Here is a 14,169-nt window from a genome sequence, read left to right as displayed (position 1 = left end):
TTTAAATATAATCTCCCAACCACCCCCTGACAAAATATTCTCAGCAATGTGACAACCAACCTGTGAGACAACCAACCTTGGTTTCCAATTGTCAGATGTATGTACATTTTAACAGTCAACTAAAATCCTAAATCATCCTCAACTTCATAATCTTCATCATCATCATCATCATCATCATGTAAATATCTCACCATGAATATGACAATCCCCTATCAACAGTGGTTAACGCAGTTTCATGCGTTTTTTCATACATTTTTGCCATGAGGCTGAGATTTTTTGTTGTTGCTGTTTTAGAGCTCGAGGATTCTTGAAAGACAGGACAATTAAAACTTTTTTTCATCAAATGCAACTAACTGGATATACAGTGCCTTGCGAAAGTATTCGGCCCCCTTGAACTTTGCGACCTTTTGCCACATTTCAGGCTTCAAACATAAAGATATAAAACTGTATTTTTTTGTGAAGAATCAACAACAAGTGGGACACAATCATGAAGTGAACGACATTTATTGGATATTTCAAACTTTTTTAACAATTCAAAACTGAAAAATTGGGCGTGCAAAATTATTCAGCCCCTTTACTTTCAGTGCAGCAAACTCTCTCCAGAAGTTCAGTGAGGATCTCTGAATGATCCAATGTTGACCTAAATGACTAATGATGATAAATACAATCCACCTGTGTGTAATCAAGTCTCCGTATAAATGCACCTGCACTGTGATAGTCTCAGAGGTCCGTTAAAAGCGCAGAGAGCATCATGAAGAACAAGGAACACACCAGGCAGGTCCGAGATACTGTTGTGAAGAAGTTTAAAGCCGGATTTGGATACAAAAAGATTTCCCAAGCTTTAAACATCCCAAGGAGCACTGTGCAAGCGATAATATTGAAATGGAAGGAGTATCAGACCACTGCAAATCTACCAAGACCTGGCCGTCCCTCTAAACCTTCAGCTCATACAAGGAGAAGACTGATCAGAGATGCAGCCAAGAGGCCCATGATCACTCTGGATGAACTGCAGAGATCTACAGCTGAGGTGGGAGACTCTGTCCATAGGACAACAATCAGTCGTATATTGCACAAATCTGGCCTTTATGGAAGAGTGGCAAGAAGAAAGCCATTTCTTAAAGATATCCATAAAAAGTGTTGTTTAAAGTTTGCCACAAGCCACCTGGGAGACACACCAAACATGTGGAAGAAGGTGCTCTGGTCAGATGAAACCAAAATTGAACTTTTTGGCAACAATGCAAAATGTTATGTTTGGCGTAAAAGCAACACAGCTCATCACCCTGAACACAGCATCCCAACTGTCAAACATGGTGGTGGCAGCATCATGGTTTGGGCCTGCTTTTCTTCAGCAGGGACAGGGAAGATGGTTAAAATTGATGGGAAGATGGATGGAGCCAAATACAGGACCATTCTGGAAGAAAACCTGATGGAGTCTGCAAAAGACCTGAGACTGGGACGGAGATTTGTCTTCCAACAAGACAATGATCCAAAACATAAAGCAAAATCTACAATGGAATGGTTCAAAAATAAACATATCCAGGTGTTAGAATGGCCAAGTCAAAGTCCAGACCTGAATCCAATCGAGAATCTGTGGAAAGAACTGAAAACTGCTGTTCACAAATGCTCTCCATCCAACCTCACTGAGCTCGAGCTGTTTTGCAAGGAGGAATGGGAAAAAAATTCAGTCTCTCGATGTGCAAAACTGATAGAGACATACCCCAAGCGACTTACAGCTGTAATCGCAGCAAAAGGTGGCGCTACAAAGTATTCACTTAAGGGGGCTGAATAATTTTGCACGCCCAATTTTTCAGTTTTTGATTTGTTAAAAAAGTTTGAAATATCCAATAAATGTTGTTCCACTTCATGATTGTGTCCCACTTGTTGTTGATTCTTCACAAAAAAATACAGTTTTATATCTTTATGTTTGAAGCCTGAAATGTGGCAAAAGGTCGCAAAGTTCAAGGGGGCCGAATACTTTCGCAAGGCACTGTATGTCAATTCGGTCAGACACCATAAAAGGCATTTCATTTGTACAATTATTGTCCAACAAGTGTTTAAAGGCCTCGATTGCTTAATGCTAACATTAGATTATTCAATTATGTAATATACATCTCCAAACTTATTTTTGTTTTGTTTTATAGGTATATTAAATTCTCAGAGGCTAATTTAGTTCGCATTTTGGCATGTTTTTCTAGATTTAGAACATAAAACAAAATTTATAAAGCAAACATTATCCCTTGGGTCTAGCACTGTAAATACTTCAATTGTTTGAACATATGTTGCAGAACAGTGATTACAATATAAACAAAAAATGTATTTTAAGGGTTTAGTCATCAGTGACTGAGTTGACTAAGGGTTTAGTCGATACTCAAAACAGCCATTTTTTCCTGTAAAAAAATACAAGTTAATTACAAACATATGCAATAGAGGGAAAATGATTCATTTGAAAATCCCCAATAAACACATTCATCTGTCTGATGGAGTTGGCATTGGATAAATCTGTCGGAGTTGATGTCATGAGTTGACCAAAAAAATATGTTTCTTATTCAATCAAGTGGAAAACACAGTAGCAGTTTAATATTTCCTCAGATGCTTTATGACTTTAAAACCGAATTAAATTCATATTGTATTTTAATCTATCAGGCAGATGGAGTTGAGAGTTTATGGTTGTGGCCATGGTGATTCAAATTGTGTTTAAATCTATCAAAAGAAGAGAAAAGTAAGCCCCCCCTTCTCTGACGTTAAAGCCGTTTTTTCTACACGTCCTATTTTTTTTCACTCAATTGTAACGCGGAAGTCAGTGAAGCATACATATGCGGATGGGCGCTATGAAATATACTAAACATCATCACCATTGAGCCTGGGAGAAAGCGCCGGTGGGTGATCTTTTTTTGCTCTGCACCGTGTGTGCATTTTGAACGGGGGAAGTGAGCGTTTCATCGCCGCGGAGAACTTCGGAAAATGTAAATGTCTGGCTACATTGTAACTGCTGCGCCTTATATAAAAAATGATCACAGAGACGACGCATGTCTTGATGGAATAGCTGAGACTATACGGATTGTGTGAATATCTGCACTCCACGATCACTGTAGCCTACATAAATACATAACTGACAGTATTTCTACAGCATAAAAATAAGGTGGGTGTGACATTAGCCTACTTCAAAAATAGTATGTGCGATATGGACCCATAGCGAATCAGCTGCTTTATTCTGAATATATTTCATGTCAGCTAAGGCTAAATAGCCTAGGCATTCATACAGTGTTGTCCGGTTGGCGAGTAGGTTTGCTGTTATTGATTTTATTTTGTTTGCACAATAATTCTGTCACATTCCTCTGCTCTTTGAGAATGCCACCACTAGGCTATTCTTCTTCCAGTGTTGGCATTTAATGGTCCTTTATTTGTGATTATGTGAGATAATCAGATGGAATATCCTCGGATTGGCTACCCTAAATAATATCGCGCTGTTATTCAATGTACCATCACATATTTACTGTATGGAAGCCCATTCCTGCCACCAAAACAAACAATAAGAAAATGTCTATGTAAGTAAATATTTTGAGATACAGTACACATTGGATATGTGGTGGGGTACAAATTGTTTTCCTGGGGCCCAGAGTTTGTCCTGATCTAATAGGCTAACCAGGTAAAACTCTGGATGCTAGCTGTGTGGTATGACAATAATAAATCAGATGTAAAACAAACAGCTTTTATATGGGCTATGATGGGACCAGATTTTTTTTCTAAGCAGGTAAAATGTTTTTTTTTTTAACTGGAAAACTCCTGGCCCTAGGGATGATGAAACCCTTAAAACCCTGTCAAACTACAGCAACCTTGTACTTGTTAAGATGGCGCTGGAGAAGAAGGCAGACGTTTTACGTTCCCCCAACCAGTTGTGTTTTTTGTTTGTTTATTTGCGTTGTTTGTAACCTATTTTTGTACTTATTTTTTACATAATGTTGCTGCTTCCATCTCTTATGACCGAAAATCACTTCTGGGTATCAGGACTGCGATTACTCACCACAGACTGGCAGAATCCTTTTATTCCTTTATTGAGGCTGACGTGAACGATATACTGCTTTCTCGGGAACAGGCCCAGATCCCCGTGATTTGCGTGTAGAGGAGGCGGAGAAAAGGGTATGGAAGGGCGGGCTGCCTTCTGAGAATTAATAGGCGATTGAATAAGCCCCACTTCCTTCCATTCTGCTAGCAAACGTGCAATCTTTGGACAATAAAATAGATGACTTACGTGGAAGATTAAACTACCAACGGGACATTCAAAACTGTAATATCTTATGCTTCACGGAGACATGGCTGAATGACGGCACTATGAACATACAGATGGCTGGTTATACGCTGCACCGGCAGGATAGAACAGCGGCGTCTGGTAAGACAAGGGGCGGCGGACTATGTACTTTTGCTGATATCTAAGGAAGTCTCAAGCTATTGCTCGCCTGAGGTAGAGTATCTTATGATAAATTGTAGACCACACTACCTACCTAGAGTTTTCATCTGTATTTTTCGTAGCTGTTTACATACCACCACAGTCAGAGGCTGGCACTAAGACAGCATTGAATGAGCTGTATTCCGCCATAAGCAAACAAGAAAATGCTCACCCAGAGGCGGCGCTCCTAGTAGCTAGTAACTTTAATGTAGGGAAACTTAAATCTGTTTTTACCAAATTTCTATCAGCATGTTAAATGTGCAACCAGAGGAATAAAAACTCTTGACCACCTTTACTCCACACACCGAATCACATACAACGTTCTCCCTCGCCCTCCATTTGGCAAATCTGACCATTCCTGCTTACAAGCAAAAAATTAAAGCAGGAAGCCCCAGTGACTAGATCAATAAAACAAGTGGTCAGATGAAGCAGATGCTAAGCTGTTTTACTAGCACAGACTGGAATACGTTCCACGATTCCAAGGAATTCCCGCTTTCAAGGAGTGGGACTCTAACCCTGAAGCTTATAAGAAATCCCGGTATGCCCTCCGACGAACCATCAAACAGACAAAGCATCAATACAGGACTAAGATCGAATCGTACTACACTGACTCTGGTGCTCGTTGGATGTGGCAGGGCTTGCAAACCATTACAGACTACAAAGGGAAGCACAGCCAAGAGCTGCCCAGTGACACTAGCCTACCAGTCAAGCTAAACTACGTATATGCTTGCTTTGAGGCAAGCAACACTGAAACATGCATGAGAGCACCAGCTCTCCGCAGCCGATATGAGTAAGACCTTTAAACAGGTCAACGCTCACAAGGCCGCAGGGCCAGACGGATTACCAGGACGTGTACTCCGAGCATGCGCTTACCAACTGGCAAGTGTCTTCACTGACATTTTCAACATCTCCCTGTCCGAGTCTGTAATACCAGCATGTTTCAAGCAGACCACCATAGTGTCTGTACCCAAGAACACTAAGGTAACCAGCCTAAACGAATACCGACCCATAGCACTCACGCCTGTAGCCATGAAGTGCTTCGAAAGGCTGGTCATGGCACACAACACCATTGTCCCAGAAACCCTAGACCCACTCCAATTTGCATACCGCCCAACAGATCCACAGATGATGCAATCTCTATTGCACTCCACACAATGCTATTCATTGACTACAGCTCAGCGTTCAACACCATAGTGCCCTCAAAGCTCATCAATAAGCTAAGGATTCTGGGACTGAACACCTCCCTCTGCAACTGGATCCTGAACTTCCTGACGGGCCCCCCCCATGTGATAAGGATCGGAAACAACACATCTGCCATGCTTATCTTCAACACAGGTTTCCCTCAAGGGTGCATGCTCAGTCCCCTCTTGTACTCCTTGTTCACTCATGACTGCATGGCCAGGCACAACTCCAACACCATCATTAAGTTTGCCGATGACACAACAGTGGTAGGCCTGATCACGACAACGACGAGACAGCCTTTAGGGAGAAGGTCTGAGACCTGGCCGTGTGGTGCCAGGACAACATCCTCTCCCGCAACGTGCTCAAGATAGAGGAGATGATTGTGGACTCCAGGAAAAAGAGGACCGCGCACTCCCCCATTTTCATCGACGGGGCTGCAGTGGAGCAGGTTGAGAGCTTCAAGTTCCTTGGTGTCCACATCACCAACAAACTAACATGGTCCAAGCACACCAAGACAGTTGTGAAGAGGCACGACAAAACCTATTCCCCCTCAGGAGACTGAAAATGGGTCCTCAGATCCTCAAAAGGTTCTATAGGTGCATCATCGAGAGCATCCTGACTGGTTGCATCACTGCCTGGTATGGCAACCGCTCGGCCTCCGACCGCAAGGCACTACAGAGGGTAGTGCGAACGGCCCAGTACATCACTGGAGCCAAGCTTCCTGCCATCCAGGACCTCTGTATCAGGCGGTGTCAGAGTAAGGCCCTAAAAATTGTGAACGGCTCCAGCTACCCTGGTCAAAGACTGTTCTCTTTGCTACCGCATGACAAGCGGTACCGGAGTGCCAAGTCTCGGTCAAAGAGGCTTCTAAACAGCTTCTACCCCCAAGCCATAAGACTCCCGAAGACCTAATTAAATGGCTACTCAGACTATTTGCATTGCCGCCCCTCCCCCCTTTACACTCCTGCTATTCTCTGTTGTTATCATCTATGCATATTAATTTTAATAACTCTACGTACATATACATATTACCTCAAATAACCGGTGCCTCTGGACATTGACTCTGTACCAGTACCCCCCTGTATATATTCTCGCCATTGTTATTTTACTGCTGCTCTTTAATTACTTGTTACTTTTACTTATTCTTGTGGTTTTTTTAACTGCATTGTTGGTTAGAGGCTAGTAAGTAAGCATTTCACTGTTGTATTCGGCGCATGTGACTACTAAAATTTGATTTGATAATTATATTTTAAAACTTAACTAACAGGGCGATGGGGGGTCCTTTACACAGATAAAGAGACAACAACTGTGATTGGACCATAGAACTAACAGGGCTGAGCTTGCTTTATTTGCAGAGTTGTAGGCCTTTGCATCTGTAATTAAAATGGAGCTGGCACAGTATGTCATCACTATTGTGTTGATTGATTATTTCCAGTCAATCATTTTGGATTAAAAAGGCCTAGGGTAATTTCCATGTAAAAGGACCCATGAGCACCAAAATGGGAAGTTAATTGGAGCATATCAAATTGGGTGTCAAATGAAAGCTGAGTCTAGATTTTTTTGTTGCAATACATTTTTCAAAAATCTTCCAACTGAAAAATTGGGAATAAGCAAAGTCTTTGATTTCTGGTCTAACAGATGGAAAGGGGGATTTAGATAAATTCTTCTAAGGTATTAGAAATACAACATAACACAATAATGTTGAACTAAAGACCTGTGCCAACTAATATCAACACTTATATTTAGTTTTGGAGACATTTCTCTGCCTTCTGTATTTAAGAAACATTTACTTGTGACTTGAAATTCCGTTACCAAAAACCCATATATCTTTAAGATATTCATGAGGGAGGGAGGATAATGAAAGTTCACAGAGGTAACAAGGTAGTCCTATCAATTAGGTAGTGCTTTTATTGATATCAATTTTGTTTTTGAATTAAGTGATTAAAACTGGAAATTACGTTATCAAAACGGTATTTTCAGATTTTTTTTTTTGTAATTGCAATAGAATTGGGATCAAAGAGAAATCATATTAGTCATACACCACAGTTGGGTTCACAAGTTTGAACAGCACAGTACAGTAAAGGACAGTGTATAGTACAGTAAATAACAGTGTATAGTACAGTAAATAACAGTGTATAGTACAGTAGAGAACACTGTATAGTAGAGTACAGTAGAGAACAGTGTATAGTAGAGTACAGTAGAGAACAGTGTATAGTAGAGTACAGTGTATAGTAGAGAACAGTGTATAATAAAGAACAGTGTATAGTAGAGTATAGTAGAGTACAGTATATAATACAGTAAAGAACAGTATAGTAAAGAACAGTGTATAGTAGAGTACAGTATATAGTAGAGTAGAGTTCAGTGTATAGTAGAGTTGAGTATAGTGTAGAGTAGAGTACAGTAAAGAACAGTATATAGTAGAGTAGTGTATAGTAGAGTACAGTAGAGCACATTGTATTGTAGAGTACAGTGTATAGTAGAGTACAGTGTATAGTACAGTAAAGAACAGTATAGTAAAGAACAGTGTATAGTAGAGTACAATGTATAGTAGAGTACAGTGTATAGTAGAGTACAGTGTATAGTACAGTAAAGAACAGTGTATAGTAGAGTACAGTGTATAGAAGAGTACAGTAGAGAACAGTGTATAGTAAAGAACAGTGTATAGTAGAGTACAGTAGAGAACAGTGTATAGTAGAGTACAGTAGAGTACAGTGTATAGTACAGTAGAGAACGGTGTATAGTAGAGAACAGTGTATAGTACAGTAAAGAACAGTGTATAATAAAGAACAGTGTATAGTAGAGTACAGTAGAGTACAGTGTATAGTACAGTAGAGAACGGTGTATAGTAGAGTACAGTGTATAGTAGAGTAAAGAACAGTATAGTAAAGAACAGTGTATAGTAGAGTAGAGAGTAGAGAACAGTGTATAGTAGAGGACAGTATAGAACATTGTATAGTAGAGAACAGTGTATAGTACAGTAAAGAACAGTGTGTAGAAGAGTACAGTGTAGAGAGTACAGTGTATAGTAGAGTAGAGCACAGTGTAGAGTACAGTGTGTAGTTGAGTATAGTGTATAGTAGAGTAGAGTGTGTAATTGAGTAGAGTACAGTGTATAGTAGAGCACAGTGTATAATTGAGTAGAGTACAGTGTATAATTGAGTAGAGTATAGTACAGTAGAGTACCGTAGAAAACAGTGTATAGCACAGTAGTGTATAATTGAGTAGAGAAGTGTATAGCACAGTAGAGTGTATAGTACAGTAAAGAACAGTGTAGAGTACAGTGTATAGTAGGGTAGAGAACAGTGTACAGTAGAGAACAGTGTACAGTAGAGAACAGTGTACAGTAGAGTACAGTGTATAGTAGAGTACAGTATATAGTAGAGTAGAGAGTTCAGTGTATATTAGAGTTGAGTATAGTGTATAGTAGAGTACAGTAAAGAACAGTATATAGTAGAGTACAGTGTATAGTAGAGTACAGTAGAGAACATTGTATAGTAGAGAACAATGTATTGTAGAGTAGAGTACAGTGTATAGTAGAGTACAGTAGAGAACAGTGTATAGTACAGTAAAGAACAGTGTATAGTAGAGTACAGTGTATAGTAGAGTAGAGTACAGTGTATAGTAGAGTACAGTAGAGAACAGTGTATAGTAGAGTACAGTAGAGAACAGTGTATAGTAGAGAACAGTGTATAGTAAAGAACAGTGTATAGTAGAGTACTGTAGAGTACAGTGTATAGTACAGTAAAGAACAGTGTATAGTAGAGTACAGTGTATAGTACAGTAAAGAACAGTGTATAGTAAAGAACAGTGTATAGTAGAGTACAGTGTATAGTAGAGTACAGTGTATAGTAGAGTACAGTAGAGAACAGTGTATAGTAGAGTACAGTAGAGAACAGTGTATAGTAGAGAACAGTGTATAGTAAAGAACAGTGTATAGTAGAGTACAGTGTATAGTACAGTAAAGAACAGTGTATAATAAAGAACAGTGTATAGTACAGTACAGTAGAGTACAGTGTATAGTACAGTAAAGAACAGTATAGTAGAGTACAGTGTATAGTAGAGTAGAGTACAGTGTATAGTAGAGTACAGTGTATAGTAGAGTAGAGTACAGTGTATAGTAGAGTACAGTAAAGAACAGTGTATAGTAGAGTACAGTAGAGAACAGTGTATAGTAGAGAACAGTGTATAATAAAGAACAGTGTATAGTAGAGTACAGTAGAGTACAGTGTATAGTACAGTAAAGAACAGTATAGTAGAGTACAGTGTATAGTAGAGTAGAGTACAGTGTATAGTAGAGTACAGTGTATAGTAGAGTACAGTGTATAGTAGAGTAGAGTACAGTGTATAGTAGAGTACAGTAAAGAACAGTGTATAGTAGAGTACAGTAGAGAACAGTGTATAGTAGAGAACAGTGTATAATAAAGAACAGTGTATAGTACAGTAAAGAACAGTGTATAATAAAGAACAGTGTACAGTAGAGTACAGTAGAGTACAGTGTATAGTACAGTAAAGAACAGTATAGTAGAGTACAGTGTATAGTAGAGTACAGTAGAGAACAGTGTATAGTCCAGTAAAGAACAGTGTATAATAAAGAACAGTGTATAGTCCAGTAAAGAACAGTGTATAATAAAGAACAGTGTACAGTAGAGTACAGTAGAGTACAGTGTATAGTACAGTAAAGAACAGTATAGTAGAGTACAGTGTATAGTAGAGTACAGTAGAGAACAGTGTATAGTAAAGAACAGTGTATAGTAGAATACAGTAGAGAACAGTGTATAGTAAAGAACAGTGTATAGTAGAGTACAGTAGAGAACAGTGTATAGTAGAGAACAGTGTATAATAAAGAACAGTGTATAGTAGAGTACAGTGTATAGTACAGTAAAGAACAGTGTATAATAAAGAACAGTGTATAGTAGAGTACAGTAGAGTACAGTGTATAGTACAGTAAAGAACAGTATAGTAGAGTACAGTGTATAGTAGAGTACAGTAGAGAACAGTGTATAGTAAAGAACAGTGTATAGTAGAATACAGTAGAGAACAGTGTATAGTAGAGAACAGTGTATAATAAAGAACAGTGTATAGTACAGTAAAGAACAGTGTATAGTAGAGTACAGTGTATAGTACAGTAAAGAACAGTGTATAGTAGAGTACAGTGTATAGTACAGTAAAGAACAGTGTATAATAAAGAACAGTGTATAGTAGAGTACAGTAGAGTACAGTGTATAGTACAGTATAGAACAGTATAGTAAAGAACATTGTATAGTAGAGTACAGTAGAGAACAGTGTATAGTAGAGTACAGTAGAGAACAGTGTATAGTAGAGAACAGTGTATAGTAAAGAACAGTGTATAGTAGAGTACAGTGTATAGTACAGTAAAGAACAGTGTATAATAAAGAACAGTGTATAGTACAGTACAGTAGAGTACAGTGTATAGTACAGTAAAGAACAGTATAGTAGAGTACAGTGTATAGTAGAGTAGAGTACAGTGTATAGTAGAGTACAGTGTATAGTAGAGTAGAGTACAGTGTATAGTAGAGTACAGTAAAGAACAGTGTATAGTAGAGTACAGTAGAGAACAGTGTATAGTAGAGAACAGTGTATAATAAAGAACAGTGTATAGTAGAGTACAGTAGAGTACAGTGTATAGTACAGTAAAGAACAGTGTATAATAAAGAACAGTGTATAGTAGAGTACAGTAGAGTACAGTGTATAGTACAGTAAAGAACAGTATAGTAGAGTACAGTGTATAGTAGAGTAGAGTACAGTGTATAGTAGAGTACAGTGTATAGTAGAGTACAGTGTATAGTAGAGTAGAGTACAGTGTATAGTAGAGTACAGTAAAGAACAGTGTATAGTAGAGTACAGTAGAGAACAGTGTATAGTAGAGAACAGTGTATAATAAAGAACAGTGTATAGTCCAGTAAAGAACAGTGTATAATAAAGAACAGTGTATAGTCCAGTAAAGAACAGTGTATAATAAAGAACAGTGTATAGTCCAGTAAAGAACAGTGTATAATAAAGAACAGTGTATAGTAGAGTACAGTGTATAGTACAGTAAAGAACAGTATAGTAGAGTACAGTGTATAGTAGAGTACAGTAGAGAACAGTGTATAGTAAAGAACAGTGTATAGTAGAATACAGTAGAGAACAGTGTATAGTAAAGAACAGTGTATAGTAGAGTACAGTAGAGAACAGTGTATAGTAGAGAACAGTGTATAATAAAGAACAGTGTATAGTAGAGTACAGTGTATAGTACAGTAAAGAACAGTGTATAATAAAGAACAGTGTACAGTAGAGTACAGTGTATAGTACAGTAAAGAACAGTGTATAATAAAGAACAGTGTATAGTAGAGTACAGTAGAGTACAGTGTATAGTACAGTAAAGAACAGTATAGTAGAGTACAGTGTATAGTAGAGTACAGTAGAGAACAGTGTATAGTAAAGAACAGTGTATAGTAGAATACAGTAGAGAACAGTGTATAGTAGAGAACAGTGTATAATAAAGAACAGTGTATAGTACAGTAAAGAACAGTGTATAATAAAGAACAGTGTATAGTAGAGTACAGTGTATAGTACAGTAAAGAACAGTGTATAATAAAGAACAGTGTATAGTAGAGTACAGTAGAGTACAGTGTATAGTACAGTATAGAACAGTATAGTAAAGAACATTGTATAGTAGAGTGCAGTAGAGAACAGTGTATAGTAGAGGACAGTAGAGAACAGTGTATAGTAGAGAACAGTGTATAGTACAGTAAAGAGCAGTGTATAATAAAGAACAGTGTATAGTAGAGTACAGTAAAGAACAGTATAGTAGAGTACAGTGTATAGTAGAGTACAGTGTATAGTAGAGTAGAGTACAGTGTATAGTAGAGTACAGTAGATTACAGTGTATAGTAGAGTTCAGTATATAGTAGAGTACAGTATAGAGTAGAGAACAGTGTATAGTACAGTAGAGAACAGTGTATAGTACAGAAAAGAACAGTGTATAGTAGAGTACAGTGTAGAGTAGAGAGTAAAGTGTAGAGTAGAGTAGAGAGTACAGCGTATAGTAGAGTACAGTGTGTAGTTGAGTATAGTGTATAGTAGAGTTGAGTATAGTAGAGTAGAGTGTATAATTGAGTAGAGTACAGTGTATAGCACAGTAGTGTATAATTGAGTAGAGAACAGTGTATAGCACAGTACAGTGTATAGTACAGTAAAGAACAGTAGAGTACAGTACACAGTAGAGCACAGTAGAGTTGAGTACACTATATAATATTGTATTCTACTGTACTATACTCTACTGTTCGGTGCTCTATGGTACTCTACTATGCTCTACACTACTTTGATGTCCAAACTTGTGAAACATAGACGTCTATGATTGGTTTGGACTTGTTTAATGGCAGAGCTATTAAAATAATAGCCAGTGTGTAGAATAATACTCAAATATGCAAAGGAGGATATTGCATATTTATACCTTTTGTGTACCTATTCAGGATACATCATCATGAAGAGAGTTGCATTCATACACATACAGTGCCTTGCGAAAGTATTCGGCCCCCTTGAACTTTGCGACCTTTTGCCACATTTCAGGCTTCAAACATAAAGATATAAAACTGTAAAAAAATACTCTGTATTTTTTTGTGAAGAATCAACAACAAGTGGGACACAATCATGAAGTGGAACGACATTTATTGGATATTTCAAACTTTTTTAACATATCAAAAACGGAAAAATTGGGTGTGCAAAATTATTCAGCCCCTTTACTTTCAGTGCAGCAAACTCTCTCCAGAAGTTCAGCGAGGATCTCTGAATGATCCAATGTTGACCTAAATGACTAATGATGATAAATACAATCCACCTGTGTGTAATCAAGTCTCCGTATAAATGCACCTGCACTGTGATAGTCTCAGAGGTCCGTTAAAAGCGCAGAGAGCATCATGAAGAACAAGGAACACACCAGGCAGGTCCGAGATACTGTTGTGAAGAAGTTTAAAGCCGGATTTGGATACAAAAAGATTTCCCAAGCTTTAAACAACCCAAGGAACACTGTGCAAGCGATAATATTGAAATGGAAGGAGTATCAGACCACTGCAAATCTACCAAGACCTGGCCGTCCCTCTAAACTTTCAGCTCATACAAGGAGAAGACTGATCAGAGATGCAGCCAAGAGGCCCATGATCACTCTGGATGAACTGCAGAGATCTACAGCTGAGGTGAGAGACTCTGTCCATAGGACAACAATCAGTCGTATATTGCACAAATCTGGCCTTTATGGAAGAGTGGCAAGAAGAAAGCCATTTCTTAAAGATATCCATAAAAAGTGTCATTTAAAGTTTGCCACAAGCCACCTGGGAGACACACCAAACATGTGGAAGAAGGTGCTCTGGTCAGATGAAACCAAAATTGAACTTTTTGGCAACAATGCAAAATGTTATGTTTGGCGTAAAAGCAACACAGCTCATCACCCTGAACACACCATCCCAACTGTCAAACATGGTGGTGGCAGCATCATGGTTTGGGCCTGCTTTTCTTCAGCAGGGACAGGGAAGATGGTTAAAATT

At 38.4% G+C, this 14,169-nt stretch overlaps 1 protein-coding gene across 4 annotated transcripts in view; it reads left to right on the top strand.

The window, feature by feature from the left end:
- The first annotated feature begins 2,785 nt into the window (after window positions 1-2,785).
- Window positions 2,786-14,169, top strand: part of LOC109899821 (E3 ubiquitin-protein ligase MARCH8-like) — a 144,141-nt gene continuing 132,757 nt past the window's right edge. For 2 of the 4 annotated variants that reach the window (XM_031835497.1, XM_031835498.1), the window contains exon 1: window positions 2,796-3,139. The gene's annotated coding sequence lies outside the window, so the exon portion shown is untranslated. Of the gene's footprint in view, window positions 3,140-14,169 lie in introns of all 4 variants that reach the window. The other 2 variants (XM_020495385.2, XM_031835499.1) reach the window with 2 other exon arrangements.

This window comes from Oncorhynchus kisutch, linkage group LG11 (assembly GCF_002021735.2).
Source record: "Oncorhynchus kisutch isolate 150728-3 linkage group LG11, Okis_V2, whole genome shotgun sequence".
NCBI classification, from domain to species: Eukaryota; Metazoa; Chordata; class Actinopteri; order Salmoniformes; family Salmonidae; genus Oncorhynchus; species Oncorhynchus kisutch.
The sequence above is the reverse complement of the archived record's forward strand: the minus strand, read 5'-3'. Positions and strand labels throughout refer to the sequence as shown.